A 17,877-nucleotide genomic window follows, 5' to 3' on the forward strand; every position below is an offset into this window, starting at 1 on the left:
GGGCTGAAGGTGAAGCATACCATGGTTATTGGTGAAGTGATGGCACTGCTGGTCTATGCCAGGCTATGAAGATGAGTCAGTTGACTGCTTGGAGGTGCTCCTGTATAAATCTTCTCTTACACTGAGAGACACTGAAGCCAGCAATGGGGATTCTCAAACTTGAGAGGGTCTTAGCATTTCTTTGAGGGCCTATTAAGATGGAGATTCTTGGAACTCTCTGCGATCAAAGGTGAGGTCTGAGCACAGCAGGTGCTGTTGGTAGCTCTTGGATTTCAGAACCTAGCATAAAAGATGTGCAATTTGCCTTCTTAAACTGTGCTGGACAAGGAGTGTTGAGCCTGGGTCGAGGTCTCTTCCATGTATTTCCCTGTACAATGCCCTGCTGATTTGTATGGGAATGAAGGACAACCATGTGGTTATAATCTACCAGAGGTGGGAAAGAGATTTGGGGTCATCCACATAGAAACCCAGCACCATTGTCTTTATTGTAGGCTGAGCATTGATTTGTGGTTTGACAAAAACTATCAGAGAAGTGTCTGGTCTTTAAGGAAAAGGTTAAAAAAATCTACACAAAGGGACTGGGAAGGTGGCTCAGTGGTAGAGTGCTTGCCTTGCATGCCTGAGGCCCTGGGTTCGATTCCTCAGCACCACATAAGCAAAAGGAAAAAAAAAGCTGGAAGTGGGGCTGTGGCTAAGGTGGTAGAGCAGTAGCCTTGAGCTGAAGAGCTGAGGGACAGCACCCAGGCCCAGAGTTCAGGCCAGGACGGGACCAAAAAAAAAAAAAAAAAAATCTACACAAAGTTGTTCACAGTGAGAACTACTAGGGAAAAATTTCAACATACTTAGGAATATCTGTTTTGTAGAAACAATAAGGAAACATTCTAGCTTTTCAATAAAGACTGTTTCCTGAGAGACAGTAATGGGGAGCCCTGGGCTTAGTTGGAATTTTTAGCTTTCCATATAATTGGAAATTTAAAATCACATGCTTGAAAACTTGGAGATGTCACTAAATAAGACTGTTATAAGATCACCCTACATAGTAGTCTAAATGTGTGAGGACACTGCGCCTAGAAACAGTTGTAGACTTGGTACTCATTGAGTGGAGATACCATTGCAGAACACATTTCCTTTCTCTCTCAATAGCTAACAATTTTGCTAAAATTTAAAATTCCAGGCTAGGAATGTAGCTTAGTGGTAGAGTGCTTGCCTAGCATGCATGAAACCCTGGGTTTGATTCTTCAGTACGGTCTGCACAGGGACACCTCCCTACCTCTTGGCTAAGTTTCTGCCCAATATCTGTTACCTAGGTAACTGGCAGACCTGGAAGCAGTCACCTTCCCTTCCTGCTAGGTCACGTGCCTCCCATCTGACTTTAGGAGGGTCCCAGACCAGATCCAGATCCTGATCTGGATCCAGTGTGGCCACACCTTTCCCCCACCTGGCCACACCTCTTCCTGTCCCTGGCCTAGGTAAGTCCTGCTCCCTCTCCCCCCTCCCCATGTTGGGGCAGCCGTTCCATAAATTAACTTCTTTTCCTGCCTGAATAGCGCATGGTGTTCTCTTCATTGGCTACCTAATGAAACCTACCTATTTAATATACCTTACAAATACCACATAAACAGAAAAAGCCGGAAGTGGTGCTGTGGCTCAAGTGGTAGAGCACAAGCTGAGCCTTGAGGCCCAGCAACAGTGCCCAGGCCCTGAGTTCAAGCCCCAGGACTGGGATAAAATAAAATAAAATAAAATAAAATCCCATTTCATAAAACAATATGTTTCTAAAACATCTGCTCAACTTTTGCCTGCTATCTTTGCTTAAACAGAACGTGATGGCCAGTCAAATAGGCACCATAGCCATCAAGCCTGGCCTTTTAGCCCAGGAAGCTGTGTTGAGGATATATGTGCAGGTAAGAAATCAATGAGCTTGATTGAGGCTTGAATGGTACAAAAGAACTCCAGTTCATTTCAAGTATCAATGGGAAAAATTCTGGTAAGAAAATAAATGAAGAAACCATTTGTGATGAGCATTCTCTTTAGGTCTGTGTAATCAGTGTAACCTGCAATCTGGTTACATTGAAATAATGTAACCTGTTCTTGGAAGTGTGATGAGCAAGCCTGGTTTCCTAATCTCTACTGGAAAATGGCACAGGGGCAGAACAGTAGCCCCAGCCCTTCCCTAAGGGGAAGACATGTTCAGTCCATAAGACATACTTGTCTCGGGGCTGGGAAGGTGGCTCAGTGGTAGAGCACTTGCCTTGCATGCATGAGGCCCTGGGTTCGATTCCTCAGCACCTTACATAAGCAAAGAGAAAAAAGCTGGAAGTGGCGCTGTGGCTCAAGTGGTAGAGCACTATCCTTGAGCTGAAGAGCTGAGGGACAGTGCCTAGTCCCAGAGTTCAGGCCCCACAACTGGACAAAAAAAAAAAAAAAAAGACATACTTGTCTCTAAGGGAATTAGCAGAAGTTGGGTGGACAATCATTGAGTCTGTGAATGGGATGTTCTCTCTCTCAGACCTGACCCACATGGCTTCTGTGCTCCAGGAGTGTTTTGACTCCTAATTCAAATGAACTGAATTGTGATCCTGTGGCTTCTCAGACTTTTTTGTATCCTATTAGAATAATTGAGTGTGAGGTACGTACTTTGAAAAGCCCAGACAACTGCTTCAGCCAGTCTTCATTCCGAACTGGGAAATGTTTTTTTTCAGCCCATACTTCCTCTATCACATGATCCAGTGAACTCCCCCCTTCCCCCAGTGTGTCTGACAGGGGCTTGCTCTGGGACTGGGAGGTAACTTAAACATGTGCTAAGCATGGTTTTAGTTCTTTTGAGATCACCCCCTGTTTTTGCACCTCATCTGGCTCTCACAGTTCCATTTAATTACAGCAGTTTCAGTATTTGGCCAAGTCACCAAACCAGGCAACTCTCTGTGGGGAGACTGTGAAGTTGGGACGGGTGTCTGGGCAGAAGTGGGGCTCTTCTGCTTTTCCAGGAATTAGCCCTGTAAATGCACAGGCAAGTTGGCAACCTTCTGGTACTTTTGGAGGGATTTTGGTGGATGCCAAATGGTGCCTAGGTACCGTATGCCTGACAAATGTTAACAAGGGGCTCAGCTTCTCCCGGCATGTGCCTTGGCCTCTTGAGACAGCTTCCAAGTAGGACGAATCTTCTTCTCAATCCAAATGTAGACCCTGGACATCCTCTAGAAGAGGCACTGTAAATACATCTGAGCTGATACTATCCTGGACTTCTTTATAGAAAGAAGTAATTAATAAATGACCTGTAGTTTGTCCAGAGCCTAAAATTTCAGATATTTACAATAACCTGGTTATTGTAAATGTTTTGTCTCAAGCTGGTTTTCCTCTCTCCTCCACCCTTGTGTTCTGGTCCCCTTTATACTGTATGGCTCTTCATTTAGGACTATTTTTTTTTTTTTTTTGTCTTGTTTTGATTTTGAAACAAGGCCTGGCTGTATAGCCCAGGCTAGCCTTGAAATCTGGATCTTCCTGCCTCAGCCTCTGGAGGGCTGGAACCACAGGTGTGTATCATCACACCCAGCCCTAGGGCCACATTTTTCATCCTGTCTTTTACTGGGAAAGTTCATTGAGCCAAAGGATATTCACCTAGCAGGCAGAGGAAGATGCATGCTACTTTTGACTTTGTATTTTGATTTTTCCCTCTTGTGAGCTTTTGACTGAATGCAGTCTTATAAAAAACACATTATTTGCCAGGTGCTGGTGGTTCAACACCTATAATCCTAGCTACTGAGGAGGCTGAGATCTGAGGATCCTGGTTCAAAGTCAGCCTGGGCAGTAAAGTCTGTGAAACTCTTATCTCCAATAAACCACCAGAAAACTGGAAGTGGCGCTGTGGCTCAAGTGGTAGAGGGTTTGCCTTGAGCTGAAGAGCTGAGGGACAGCACCCAGGCCCAGAGCTCAAGCCCCACGACCCACAAAACAAAAAACCGACATTATTTCTACTTTTGTACTGGGTTAAAAACAAAAGGTTAAAAACAAAAATATAATCTAGAGCTGGTTCAGGTGGCTTATGCCTGCAATCCTAGCTTTTCATGAGACTGAAATCTCAGGACTGAGGTTCAAAGCTAGTCTAGTCCAGTGAGACTCTTATCTCCAGGTAATCATCCAAAAGCCAGAAGTGGAAATGTGGCTCAAGTGGTAGTGTCAGCCTTGAGTGGAAAAAGCCAAGTTAGACCAAGAGACCAGAGTTCAAGCCCCCCAGAACTGTCACAGAAACAAACAAAAAACCCCCAAAACATATGGGTTAGAGGCATTTGTTCATTGGTAGAATACCAGTCTTGCCAGCCCCAAACCCTGAGTTCAAACCCCGGTATGTCAAAGAAAGAAAGGGAAAGAAAACCCCTTAAAAAAAAGAAAAACAGGAAACCAACTAAATCCCAATAAGTCATGATTATTATGTGTATAAAAGCTTTAGTTTACAAGAATCACAATTTCTGATGCTACTATAAAAGAAAAGCCCACCTATGTACCTCTACTCCATCTTCTTTTTTTTTTTTCTTTTTCTTTCTTTTTTTATTGTGAAAATACTGTACAGAGGGGATACAATTACATGGGCAAGATAATGAGTACATTTCTTATCAAGCATTGTAGCCTCCTCCTTTGTTTCCCCTTCCCTACTCCATCTTCTTTAAAATCTTCTACTGTGCATGTTCTACTGTCTCATCTAGTAGACTCACACAGTACAGAGCTTAGGTGTGAGTGGTGATTCACGGCAGAGGTGGGAGGTGAGAGCGTTCAGTTACTGGCTCAGTTCTCACCCTGGTAGGTGTGGACACCATGCTGCTGGCATTGCTGCTAGGTGTTCTTTTTTCTCCCAGCTCCTCCCACTTCCCCTGCTTGTGGCCCTTCTTCTCTTCTGCTCTTTCTGCCTTAGGTAGGGGACCTAGGCTTGCTGTGGGGCTTGTCAGTTCTCTGGGGAAGTGCAGGTGGGTTAGCCAGCCTCAGCCAGTGTGGACTACCCATGCTCCTGGAGTGTCTGCCACAGGTTACCCAGGAAACAGGTAATGCAGTCCTGCTCTGCCCGCTGAGGTGTTTGCTATTCTTAAAGCCTCCATATCCAGGGTTTTACACAGATACGTGGAAGAATCTGCATTTTGGCATGATGGGCATCAGGGAAGAGAAGAGAGGTGTGGCTCTTGGACTGTAACCTCTAGAGTGTTTCAGAGAGTTTTTCAGGTTTGGGGACATTTCCTTAGACTCTAGTAGTTGAGTACGCCTTACCTGCAAACCTAAAATCTGAAATATTCCCAAATCAGACATACTCCACAGTGGGAGACTTTTTAAACATCATGTTGGTCCTCCAAAGGTTTTGGATTTCAGAGCATTTTGGATTTTAGTGTGGGTTTTAGTGATGTTCAACCTGTGTGTGAGGCACTGTTTTCAGTCCTTTTATGTGTGCGCCCCTGTATTATACAGTGTGTAACAGGGGAGATGAGCATTCAGAAGCCCAGAGCTGGGATCCAATCCCAGTTTGTGTGATTTAAATCCTTCTTCCCAGCTCTTTCTGGAGAGGGGGAAGGGCTCAGAGCACGTATGTGTTTTACAGGCCATATGGAAGTTTGATGGGCTGCTCAACACTGACAGCCGTTTAAATTAGCTGTGGCGCGGGGATGATGGGTTGTGGACAGCCTCTCCGTATGAAGGGCCGGGTTTGGGCTGGAGATGTGTGTGCAGCCTGTTCCCAGTGCTCAGTGAGGGCCTTGGAGCCTGGGATTCTACCCATTGCTGCTAGGCTGGAAAACATTTCCGACCCTGTGAGGCAAATACACACAGGAAAATAAGTAAAATGGGGCACATTGTTGTACATTTGCATCTACTGCAGAAAAACTAAGCAAAAGTTAAGAAGAAATGCACATATTTTCCCCATGTACCAAAGTCCAGAGAATCTGGCTTTGAATCACAGTCCTCAGATCTCAGCCTTCTGAGTAGCTAGGATTACAGGCATGAGCCACTGGCACCCAGCTTTTTATCCCTTCTTATTTCATAGGTAAGTTTAATCTCTCTGAAGCTAGTGCTCGTATTCTTGGAGGTTTTGACCTTGTCTTTTACTTTTCTTTATTTTCTTCCCTTAGTTAGGCAGGATGGAGTTTAACAGATGGGCATTAAATGTTTATTATGTGAGTATTTCATTGTTCTTTTTTCAGATTACTAGTTTAAAGATAAAGTATGATACCAAATTACTTTTTAGTCTTGTTTCTCCAGGATTCTCCCCTCCGGTCCCCTCCCTTCCCCCTGCCTACCCCTCCTCTCCCTTCCTTCTTTCCTTCCTTCTTCCTTCCTCTCAGCTTTGAACATCTAGTCAAATGCTTTGCTACTGGGCCACACCCTTAGCCCCTCCAAGTTTTATTTAGCTTTATTTACTCCACCCGGGTGCTTTCTTTCCTAGAGCTGTCTTATTGGGTTTCAATGCCAGCCATTTATATCTGAGCATGAAACTCTACCATGGACAGATGTGAATATAAAATGTCTGTCTGCTGTTTGTATGACCTTAGGAGGCTTTTTTTTGTATGGTAGGTGATTCTCCTTTTATCTTTGGCTTTTGGTAATTTTGTGAATGTATTTATACCCTATTATAGGTTCATGCCATTTTGTGTTACATGATATACTCAATTTCTTCTACAAAATACTTTTCCCTCTTTAAAACTGAAAGAAGCCTGGTGAAGGAGCTTACAGTTGTAATCCTACTTATTTGGGAGGATGAGATTTGGAAGATTGTGGTTCCAGGTTAGCCTAGGCCAAAAAAACTCATGAGACTCCATCTTGACAGATGCTAGGTATGCTGGTATGCGCCTATCATCTTAGCTACTATGGGAAGTGTAAAATAGGAGGCTCATGGTCCAGGCGTGGGCCTGGGGAAAAAATGAGATTCTATCTCAAAAATATTCAGTGGAAGAAAGAGTTTAGTAAGTAAGATCCTGAGCTCAACTGCCAGGACTTGCACACCCTTCCCTTCCCACCCTCCCTACCCCACCCAAAAAAAGACTTTTAAAAAAATTGGGGGGCTAGATCAGATCCAGAATGGCAGAGACAATTCTAATGAGCCTCCTTTTACCTATTCTGCCCCTTCTTCACAAAGTGTCCTCCTGTGAGACAAGTCTGCTCTTAGACATAGCACCAGGTTTGTTTCTGTGGCCTTGGAATCTGAGAGCGCTGTGGGTCCGGAGGCTGGAGCTACCGGTAGATCTGAGCCTGGCATGGAGGGGCTCAGAAGTGTGGTTCTGCTGTTTGGCATGGCCTGTGAGGAAGTGAGAGCTGGATGTGCATGCTGGGCTGTTCTAGGAGGGACGTAGGAATAAGAAGAGTCAACCGTTACAGAGGCTGTGCAGGCCTAAGCCATGATGGTGCCACTCTACTAAAAGAACTCGAGTAGAAATAGATTTGGGGACCAGGGAACTTTGCTGTTTTCTCAACCAACTGTTGAGGTATGGTTCTATGAAGTGCCTCATGAACAGTTACTATTATTTTTTTGGGTGCCAGAACTGGGCCTTGAACTCAGGGCCTGGGCTCTGTCCCTTACCTTTTTCACTCAAGTCTGGCACTCTACCACTTGAGCCATGGCTCCACTTCCAGCTTTTTGCTGGATAGTTGGAGATAAGAGTGTGATCCTCAGATTTCAGCCTTTGAAGTTGCTAGGATTACAGTATGAGCCACCAGCACCCAGCTGGTAGTTGAAATATTTATAAAGGAATATGCAAATAGTAGAGAAAGACAAGGGCAGTCTTTGCGTAGGCTCAGTGATTGGAACTCAAAGGCTAGGAGACAGAGAAGGTGGGTGAAAAAGGATCATCAAAGGAGAGAATCAGTTTCCTGTGTACCATGACCAGGATGGGAAGTGAGGGACAGTTGTTAAGTGTTACTTGTATCAGCCCCTCAAAAGTGACAATGTTTACTTGTGTTGGTGGTACTAGGGCTTAAACTCAGGACCTTGAGATTGTGAGGCTGGTGCAGTGCCACAGAACCACACCCCCAGTCCTGTTTTCACTGGTTGCTTTTAGAATAGGATTTCACTTCCTGCCTGGACACACAGTCTGAGTTCCTGATGCTCATAAATTAGACTTCTTGTTATTGCTGGGATTACAGGCATGTGCTTCTACATCCAGCCTCCCCTCCATGGAGATGGTAGGTCTCGTGGATTTTTCTGCTCAGGCACTGTGATCCTCCCAATCTCAGCCTCCCACCTAGCTTGGGATCCACAGGAGTCTCACGGCGTTTTCTGCCAGACTGGCCCTTAACTATGATGTGATCCCCCTGTTCTTAGCTTCCCAAATAGCTGGGATTATAAGCATGGGCCACTGGCTCCCAGCTAAGAATGGCAAAAGTTTTTATAAACACCAGTGCCCAACCCTCTGGGGGTGAGGGGGTGAGTGTGTCTTGTAGCACTACTTGTGGGACTACTATCATAGAAAGATGTTGGCTGTGTCTGTTAACATTTCAAATGCATATAGCCTTTGACCCAGCAGTTCCTCCCCTGGGACTCCATCCCATAGAAATAAAAGTTGTGTGTAATTTGTTTGTACAAGAGTATTTATTGCAGCTTTGTTTGTATCTGGGAAGAGTTGGAAGTGGACTAGATCCTTCATCCCATCCAGAGAATGGCTAGGTACAGTGGGGCACCTCCAGGCCTGGGTTGGCTCTACCACTTGACCTGGAAGAAGGTCTCCACGTGAAGCCAGGAGGCAAGAACATGGGAAACATGAGCCTTTTTCGGGAGAACATAAAAAGACAAAAGAATTTCTTCATAAATGCTGCTTGGGAGGGGGAGGTTCTGAGTATCAGAGGAAGTAGACAGGAGATAAATAAAAATACAGGACTGTTTGTAGAAAGTCTAAAGTGAAATACAGAAAGCTACACAATGCACTCGTGTGTGTGTGTGTGTGTGTGTGTGTGTGTGTGTGTGTATGTATGTGTGTGTGTGTGTGTGTGTGGTGTATGTAAATAGGAATCCCAAAAGATATTCACCTAAAGGCTATACATGGGTGTTGGAGTGTAGAGACTTTTTCTCCCTTCTCCCTCCCTCCCTCCCTCCCTCCCTCCCTCCCTCCCTCCCTCCTCCTTTCCTTCTCTTCTCCTTTCTTTTCCTTTCCTATTTCCCTTCCCTTTTCCATTTCCCTTCCCTTCCCTTCCCTTCCCTTCCCTTCCCTTCCCTTCCCTTCCCTTCCCTTCCCTTCCCTTCCCTTCCCTTCCCTTCCCTTCCTTCCCCTCCCCTCCCCTCCCCTCCCCTCCCTCTCTCCCTTCCTCTCCTCCCCTCCTCCCTCCCTTCCTCCCTCCTTCCCTACAGGCATGAGCCACCAGCGCATGCCTGAGCTTTATTTTCTTTGTGCTTTGTGTGTTGGTGTGAGTGAGTGAGGGGAGGCTATTGGCTTTGGAGTTGGAGAGTTAATGGAAACCTTGTAGATAGCAGTTGGAAATGGGAGCTTTATTTCTATTTGTTAAAATCAAGAGGTTTTTGAGAAGGATACTTTAGTAAGAAGAAGGAAATGACAATTTGAGAGGGTGAGAAAAAGCTTATTCAGTGTGAGGATGCATGAGAGTTGGGAAGCACAGGAAGAAGAAACATAAGTCAGCTCCCCCCCCCCCCCACACACACACCAAGGGCTCTGACAGGTGGCCTGGACAGAGGGAATAGTCTCCTGAGGCAGGTTAGGTGTGGAGACAGAAGTGGTTTGAGGGTTAGAGGGAGAAGGTGGGGGAGAATGTTGTAGAAACCCAGGAGGCAGATCATCAATGGAACATGAAGGATCTGAGCCTGACTTCGGATACTTGGGCAGGTGGGCAGATGTGGGTCTGATTTAGGGGATGTCACAGGATTAGTAACAGGCCATCTAGAAAGTGGAGGGCTGTAGAGAGGGCTCCGGTGAGTTACAGAACTACAGTTCCTGCTCTTCCTTTCTCTCTAGCTCTGATTCAGTGACATTTATAGGTATCTGGGTGTTGGGGAGAGAAACTGGGGAGTCCCAGAGTAGAGTGGAAATGGAGTGGTGGGCCTTCAGAGCTTACTTTCCTTGGGGACCAATAAAACATCCAGGAAAATAGAGGAGACAAGAGGTTTCATGGAAATGCCTGGGAATGACTACGGCCAGAATGATAGTGAGAAGGGATCAGACGTGGATGGACAGAGGACAGGTAATCTCAGGTGGCTGAAGCCCCTGAGATTCTAAGGGCTTGAAGCTGCAATGAATTGCTGTAGTGCTCTTAGTAGGTATAAAATCTATTTCATGACCAAGTGCAGTGGCTCATGTCTATAATCCTGGGTACTTACATGGTAGAGATCCAGAGAATCATTCATTCATACAGGATACCAACCATGTGCTCTACCACTGGGCTGTACCCTAGTCCTAACCTGACATCATCATCATCATCATTATTATTATTATTATTATTATTTTTTGTCAGTCGTGGGGCTTGAACTCTGGGCCTGGGCACTGTCCCTCAGCTCTTCAGCTCAAGGCAAGCGCTCTACCGCTTGAGCTACAGCGCCACTTCCGGTTTTCTGGTGGTTTATTGGAGATAGGAGTCTCACGGTCTCTCCTGCCCGGGCTGGCTTTGAACTGCGATCCTCAGATCTCAGCTTCCTGAGTAGCTAGGATTACAGGCGTGAGCCACCAACGCCCGGCTATTATTATTATTATTGTCAGTCGTGGGGCTTGAACTCTGGGCCTGAGCACTGTTCCTGTGCTCTTCAGCTCAAGGTGAGCACTCCACCACTTGAACCACAGAGCCACTTTCAGTTTTCTGGTGGTTAATTGGAGTTAAGAGTCTCGTGGACTTTCCTGCCTAGGCTGGCTTTAACTCGAGATCCTCAGATTTCAGCCTCCTGAGTATCTAGAGTGACAGGCATGAGCCACTGGTTCTGGCTATTATTATTATTTCTATCTGAGATTGAGACTCTCAGTATCTCATGCTTTCACTCATTGACTGGTGCTCTACTACCTGAGCCATGCCTCAATCCTTCTAGCCTGACTTCTAGAATCCTCTGTTTAAGCTGTCCCCATGAAGTCTAATTGTTTTAACCACTGCCTCTTTAAAAACAATCTGTGGCTGGGGGTCCAGTGGCTTACGCCTGTAATCCTAGCTACTCAGGAGGCTGAGATCTGTGGATCACAGTTCAAAGCCAGGCCAGGCAGGAAAGTCCCTAAGACTCTAATCTCCAATTAAACACAGGAAAACAGTAAGTGGCACTGTGGCTCAAGTGGTAGAGTGCTAGCCTTGAGATGAAGAACTGAGGGATAGCACCCTGGCCCTGAGTTCAAGCCCCACAACTGACAAAAAAAAAAAACAAACCCAAAACAAAAACCAAAACAATCTGCGTTGCCTCTAGACCTGTGTGTGCAAATAGGTAGCCACTAGCTACATGTTGATGTTGATCACTCTGCAAATCATTCATTGTAACTAATATGTGCTGCCAGTATGAAATGCATACTGAGTTTTCATATAAAAAATAGGGCAGAGCATTGTGGCTCACACTTGTAATTTCAGCTACAGAGATAGGAGAGTTGTGGTCAGCTTAGGCAAAAGTTAATGAGATACTATTTTAAAGCACAATCCAGGTGTGATAGTCCCAGCTCTTTAGGAGGCAGAGGTAGGGGATCACTGGTCTGATGTTGGCCTTGGGCAAAAATGGTGAGGTTATCTGATAAACAGCTAGTACTGGGGCTAGGTACAAAGCGTAAGTAGTAGACCAGAGACCCTGTGTTCAAACCTTCCATCCCCCTCCCTCCCAAAAGACACAAAAAGATACTACCTTATTACTAGTTTTAATGTTTACATGTTAAAGTGATGAAAGTTTCAGGATACTGGATTAAACTAAGTTATTAAAATTGGTTTTGACAACAAAAGACCTAGAATAGCCAAAACAATTCTAGGGGATAAAGACAATATGGGAGGGCTATCCATGCCGAACTTCAAACTCTACTACAGAGCTATAATCACAAAGACAGCATGGTACTGGCACAAAAACAGACCCGAAGACCAATGGAACAGAATAGAAGATCCAGATATAAATCCACAGGCCTACAGCCAGCTGATATTCGACAAAGGAGCCAAAGACATACAATGGAAGAAACACAGCCTCTTCAACCGCTGGTGCTGGGAAAACTGGGCAGCCACATGCAGAAAACTAAAAGTGGACCCCAGCCTATCACCATGCACCAACATCAACTCAAAATGGATTAAAGACCTTAACATTAAACCTGAATCTCTGAAACTACTGCAGGACAGAGTAGGAGAGACACTTGAACTAATAGGCACAGGAAGGAACTTCCTGAACAGAGTCCCAGGGTCACAACAAGTTGGAGAGAGACTCGACAAATGGGACTACCTTAAAATAAAAAGCTTCTGCACAGCTAAATCTATCGCAACTAAGCTAGAAAGACAACCAACTAATTGGGAAAAAATATTTACCAGCAATATATCAGACAAGGGGTTAACATCCTGTATATACAGGGAACTCAAGAAACTAATCCCTCCCAAACCTAACAAACCAATTACTAAATGGGCAAGGGAACTAAAGAGGGACTTCTCAAATGAAGAAATAAAAATGGCAAAGAAACACATGAGGAAATGTTCATCATCCCTGGTGGTGAAGGAAATGCAAATAAAGACAACCCTGAGATACCACCTTACCCCAGTCAGAATGTCCCACATCCACAAATCAGCCAACGACAAATGCTGGAGGGGATGTGGAGAAAGAGGAACCCTATTACACTGCTGGTGGGAATGTACACTTATACAACCACTTTGGAAAGCAGTCTGGAGGGTCCTTAGAAAGCTAAAGATTGACCTCCCTTACGACCCAGTCATACCACTTCTAGGCATCTACCCTGAACAACAGGAACCAATATACAAGGACACGTGCACCTCCATGTTTATTGCAGCACTGTTCGCAATAGCTAGGATATGGAAACAACCTAGGTGCCCCACCACAGATGAATGGATCCAAAAATTGTGGTATCTATACACAATGGAATATTATGCAGCCATTAGAAATGACAAAATAATGGCATTTGCAGGGAAATGGATGGAGCTAGAAGGAATCATGTTGAGCGAGGTAAGCCAAGAACGAAGAGACAAACGGTACATGGTCTCCCTCATAAGTGGATGCTAAATCCAAAAGGTTAGTGATACGACAAAACTAACAGGACTTAAGAAACAAAGAACTCCCGCTCATCTGGTTGAACCACTACTAAATATCCTCATGCTGCTGATCACAAATATGGTATATAACATGTGAACACTGTTATATATTACAGACTGTGGTAGACAATTTGCTCCAGGGAAGTTAGAATGAACTTGTGACTTTGAAATTATGTAATCATTTAATCACAATCAAAAAAAAAAAAAAAAAAAAGAACCTCGGGGAAGGGAGGGAGGGAGGGGATGGTAGGGGGAAAACAATGGAGGGGGTAACAATGTTCGAGAGGAAGTGTACTCATAACCTCACTCATGTAACTGTGACCCTCTGTATAGTAGCTTTACAATAAAAAAAAAAAAAAAAATTGGTTTTGATTTGGCTGCTAGGAAACTGAAATTCCACCACTCACATATCATTTCTGATGGTAGCGGTGTTCCTGTGGTTTTTCTGGGCTGGATGCTCCCAACGTCCACCCCTTTGTCTTTGGTTCAAGGCTGGCATTCTCTCTTCTTCTGTCTGCCACAGTCTTTGCCTGTCTACTAATCTCTTCCACCACTCTCATGTTGGAAGATCACAGGTTTTCTGTCTTGTTGCAGACCTACATGCAAGGGTTTCTTATTTCCTGCATAAAGAGGAAAGATTGGCACTGTTTTTGATTATATTGCAATCCTCTTAAAGGCAGGACTGATAAAATATGGGTGATATATTCTTGGCTTCTGGAAATGTCTCTAGCACTGGACTCCCGGAGAGAAGTTTGTTTATTTACATGTCCATTGATCTTAATAAAATGTACCATGAAATCCAGATTAGTGTTATAATACTGTATATATGTTTTCTGTTTCTTAGGCATCACTGAATTTTAGTGTGATATTTGAGATTGGATATTTCTGGTACTAAATATGCATGATCTTTTTTCTCCCTTCCATGCGGTGTTGTGCATTTGTTTGTAATTGGGATATTGATGGAAAGCCTGGCACTGTGCTCTATAAGAGTTGTTTACATGGTTGGGCCCATTTTAGAACTGGGAAAGTTGGTTTGGAATGTTGACAGGGTGAGTGACAGCTGTTGGGATTTACATGAAACTGTCTTCCCTTGACTGGCAGAGACATGTTCATGATGTCATTCTAACCCTTGTTGTGTTCTGACGATATTTCTGTGTGCTTTGTGACAATCACAGATGGTGGCAGAGTTGAGGACCCTCCTCCATCTCTGCCAAAAGAGTTCTTGAAGAAACACATGGAATAGAATCCAAATTAGGTGGTTAATAAGACATGTTCTGATCACAAAATTAATTATATGGAGGAAGTTGTCTTCAGAGGATGTTTTTTCCTTGTAGTTTTGGGAATTAAACCTAGGACCTTGGGCATGATAGGCCAGTTCTGTGCTACAGAGCTACATCTGCAGCCTGTAGGGGATTTTTGTGTGTGTGTACCAGTAATGAATGGGATTTGATGTCAGGCTTTCTTGCTGTTGTTTGGCTTTTTCCACTCAAGATTGGACCACACCTCCACTTTTGGCTTTTTTGCAGGTTAATTGGAGATGAAAATCTTTTGGATTTGTCATCCTGGGCTGGCTTTCACCTCAATCCCATCATAGGATTTTATACAAAAAAAAACTAAGTCCTTATAACTGATTTCTTGACAGAAGATGTACTGTGACTGTTCATGGAGAGAAGGCTGATGGGAGTGGTAGGCTCTCTTGGAAAATTCCAGAACTCCAACGTTACCTTTACTCTCACATAGTGTTGTCTGTGGGGTGTTGGAAAGATGACCACATGGCTAATTGTCTGACTTCAATTTCTGCCTATGGGCCTCTAGCTGGGGAGTCTTAGAGCATTTAGTCCATCTTTCTTGGCTTCCTCGTTTTCAGGATGAATGAAGCAGATTAGAGGGGCAGCAAGATGGCCATCCCACGGGCCCCTGTTTGGTATCTGTGCTTATATACAAAGCAAACTCCTTCTTTCTTTTCTTTCTTTTTTTTTGTTTTGGTCGGTTGTGGGGCTTGAACTCTGGGCCTGTGTGCTGTCCCTGAGCTTTTCAGCTCAAGGTAAGCGCTCTACCACTTGAGCCACAGTGCAACTTCAGGTTTTCTGGTGGTTAATTTTAGATAAGAGTTTCAAGGACTTTCTTGCCTGGGCTGGCTTTGAACCTGAATCCTCAGATCTCAGCCTCCTAGCCACCTGCACCCGACTAGCAAATTCTTTTTTATAACTATTTTAAGTTTTCTCCTTTTTGGCTTCTCTTTTGAAGAAGTGATTTTTTTTTCAAACTAGGACATTGAGAGAAGAAAAAGAAGACAGTTTTGTTCTATTTTCTTCCTCCGGCAAATGAATTTTTATTTTGAAATCTGCCACTCTGTCTTCTTTTGTTCTGGATATCTGACTTTGACTTGGATTTACTTACAGTCACTTCTGAAATCAGCTTCGGAGGAAAATCTGAGCCACGTGGGAATCTCAGCTAGAGATGTAGTCTGTGTCTGGCACCTGATTCTTTTAAACTAAGTCTTAGCCTGAGCTTCGTATAGAGGGCAGAGCCTTGAACTTTTTAGGGGCAGAAAGGCTGCTTATTAAATGTTATAGTTTAATAGCACAGTCTGCCTTTCCATGTTAAACTCATTTTTTTTTTTCAACAACTTCTGTCCATGCTTGCGTGATCTGTGCATAGGATCTGGGCAAATCTTAGTTGCGTCATGTCTGGGAAGAATGAGGCAAGCAGCAGTCTTGCTTTTGTATCCCTGAGGTGTTAAGTGGCACCTTGACCTGGAATCAGCTGCATGGGAAGGATCTGAGGTAGCTACACCGTGATGGACTCATATGCACAGTTGGATAAGAGCAGATTTTACTCATCATCCTTTGCAGCCTTCTCCTATGGTGAAAGTTCTATGAACATTTGGTAAGAATGAGCCTTCCTGGTGTCTTCCATCACTGGAAGTCCAGTTTGTGTGTGTGTGTGTGTGTGTGTGTGTGTGTGTGTGAGAGAGAGAGAGAGAGAGAGAAAGAGACAGACAGACAGACAGACAGACAGACAGACAGAGACAGGCAGGCAGGCAGGCAGGCAGACAGGCAGAGAGTCACAGAGACACACAGACAGAGACAGTATTTAAGCTTAAACTCAGGGCCTGGGTGCTGCCCCTTAGTTTTTGCACTGAAGGGCTGGCACACTACCACTTGAGCCATACCTCTATTTTTAGCTTTTTGGTGGTTAGTTGGAGGTAAGAGTTTCATGGACTTTCTTGCTTGAGCTGGCTTTTTTTTTTTTTTTTTTTTTGATCAGTCGAGGGGCTTGAACTCTGGGCCTGGGCGCTGACCCTCAGCTCTTTAGCTCAAGGCAAGCGCTCTACCACTTGAGCTACAGCGCCACTTCCGGTTTTCTGGTGGTTTATTGGAGATAGGAGTCTCACGGTCTCTCCTGCCCAGGCTGGCTTTGAACTGCAATCCTCAGATCTCAGCCTCCTGAGTAGCTAGGATTACAGACGTGAGCCACCAGTGCCTGGCTTTGAGCTGGCTTTGCCCCACAATCTTCAGATCTCAGCCTCCTGAGTAGCCAGGCCTACAGGCATAAGCCACCTGCATGCGGCTTGGGAGTTCTAATTGAAACCTTCAGTTGATCACCACTCATAAACTCCTCACCACAGGTGGTTGGTTTGTACATTATTTAAATGCTGTAGTCTTCATTTTTCTAAATGGATTGGAGGAAATATTTCCAAAATGCTAACTAGTCATTGGTAAATTGCATTGTCTTTGAGACTTGGCAGAAGAGCCTGCCAGTGTCAGGGGCTACAGCAGGTACTCACGTGCTCAACAGCACACTCAGTGTGCTGAGACACAAACAGCTGTACATGTGTCTTACCTCATGGTCTACATGGCTCTAAGAGGGTGGAGCTAGGTTTCCACTTAGTCTCTGTGGTAGATTTCCTCGTGGCCTGCACAGGCTTTAAGCATAGAACTGGGTTTCTATCCAGTCTTGTCGGAGAACACTTTTTCTTTGGACAGTACCAAAGACCAGATAGCTGGTCTCTAGCTTTATGATTCTGGGAAAAATACTCATGGTACCTCCTTCCTGTTACGAATTGGGTAATTGAAGAACAAAGATGACTTCTGTGTCCATCTTACGAAAATTGAAAAAATCTGGAGTGAGTGTTTTTCCTCACTTAATTTCTAGTAATTGGAATAGAGATTGTAAGATCTGTCAGAAATTTTTAAAAAGATGCAATTTTTTAACATTTCTGAGATTTTTCAGACAACCAATTTCCTGGAAGACGTAGGGTATTTTTTTTTCTCCCCTGAAGGTGTCTTAAGAGCAGGGTTCAGAGAGTGTCTTTTGGTGGCAGATCTGTAAGTCATCTTGGCCTACTTAAATATTTTTACTTTAAAAGAAAAGACAATCCTATTCCTAAATTGCAGTTAAATTTAGGTCTTCAGGGGTGGGATCTGGTGAGCTTGCTATTATTATAGGCTGAAGTATATTTATAGAGCCACTCAAATTAGATGTGGTATAAATCCATGTCTTTAAAAGAAGAGAGCAATTACTATGTTGGAAAGCCCTGCTATAAAAAGCAAATGAAATCATAGGAGAGACAAGTCAGGATTTCATGATACTAAGCAAATGTCCTGCCCTTTCGGGTTCTGCATGGTAGGCATGGTCCCTGTGGTCACTCATATGCTCAGTCATTCAGCTTGTACTTCATTACAAGTGGTTTTGTTTATTGAGCTTTCC

The 17,877-nt window shown here is 44.3% G+C and overlaps 1 protein-coding gene across 1 annotated transcript in view; it reads left to right on the forward strand.

Annotated features, from left to right (window-relative positions):
• Positions 1–1,845: 1,845 nt before the first annotated feature.
• LOC122112475 (rho guanine nucleotide exchange factor TIAM2-like) overlaps positions 1,846–17,877 on the forward strand; it is a gene marked incomplete at its 3' end in the record, with an annotated part of 121,613 nt that continues 105,581 nt past the window's right edge. The window contains exon 1 of the mRNA XM_042685652.1: positions 1,846–1,904. The remainder of the gene's footprint in view (positions 1,905–17,877) is intronic.

This window comes from Dipodomys spectabilis, unplaced genomic scaffold, assembly GCF_019054845.1.
Source record: "Dipodomys spectabilis isolate Male_0828 unplaced genomic scaffold, ASM1905484v1 ptg000001l, whole genome shotgun sequence".
Taxonomy (NCBI): Eukaryota; Metazoa; Chordata; class Mammalia; order Rodentia; family Heteromyidae; genus Dipodomys; species Dipodomys spectabilis.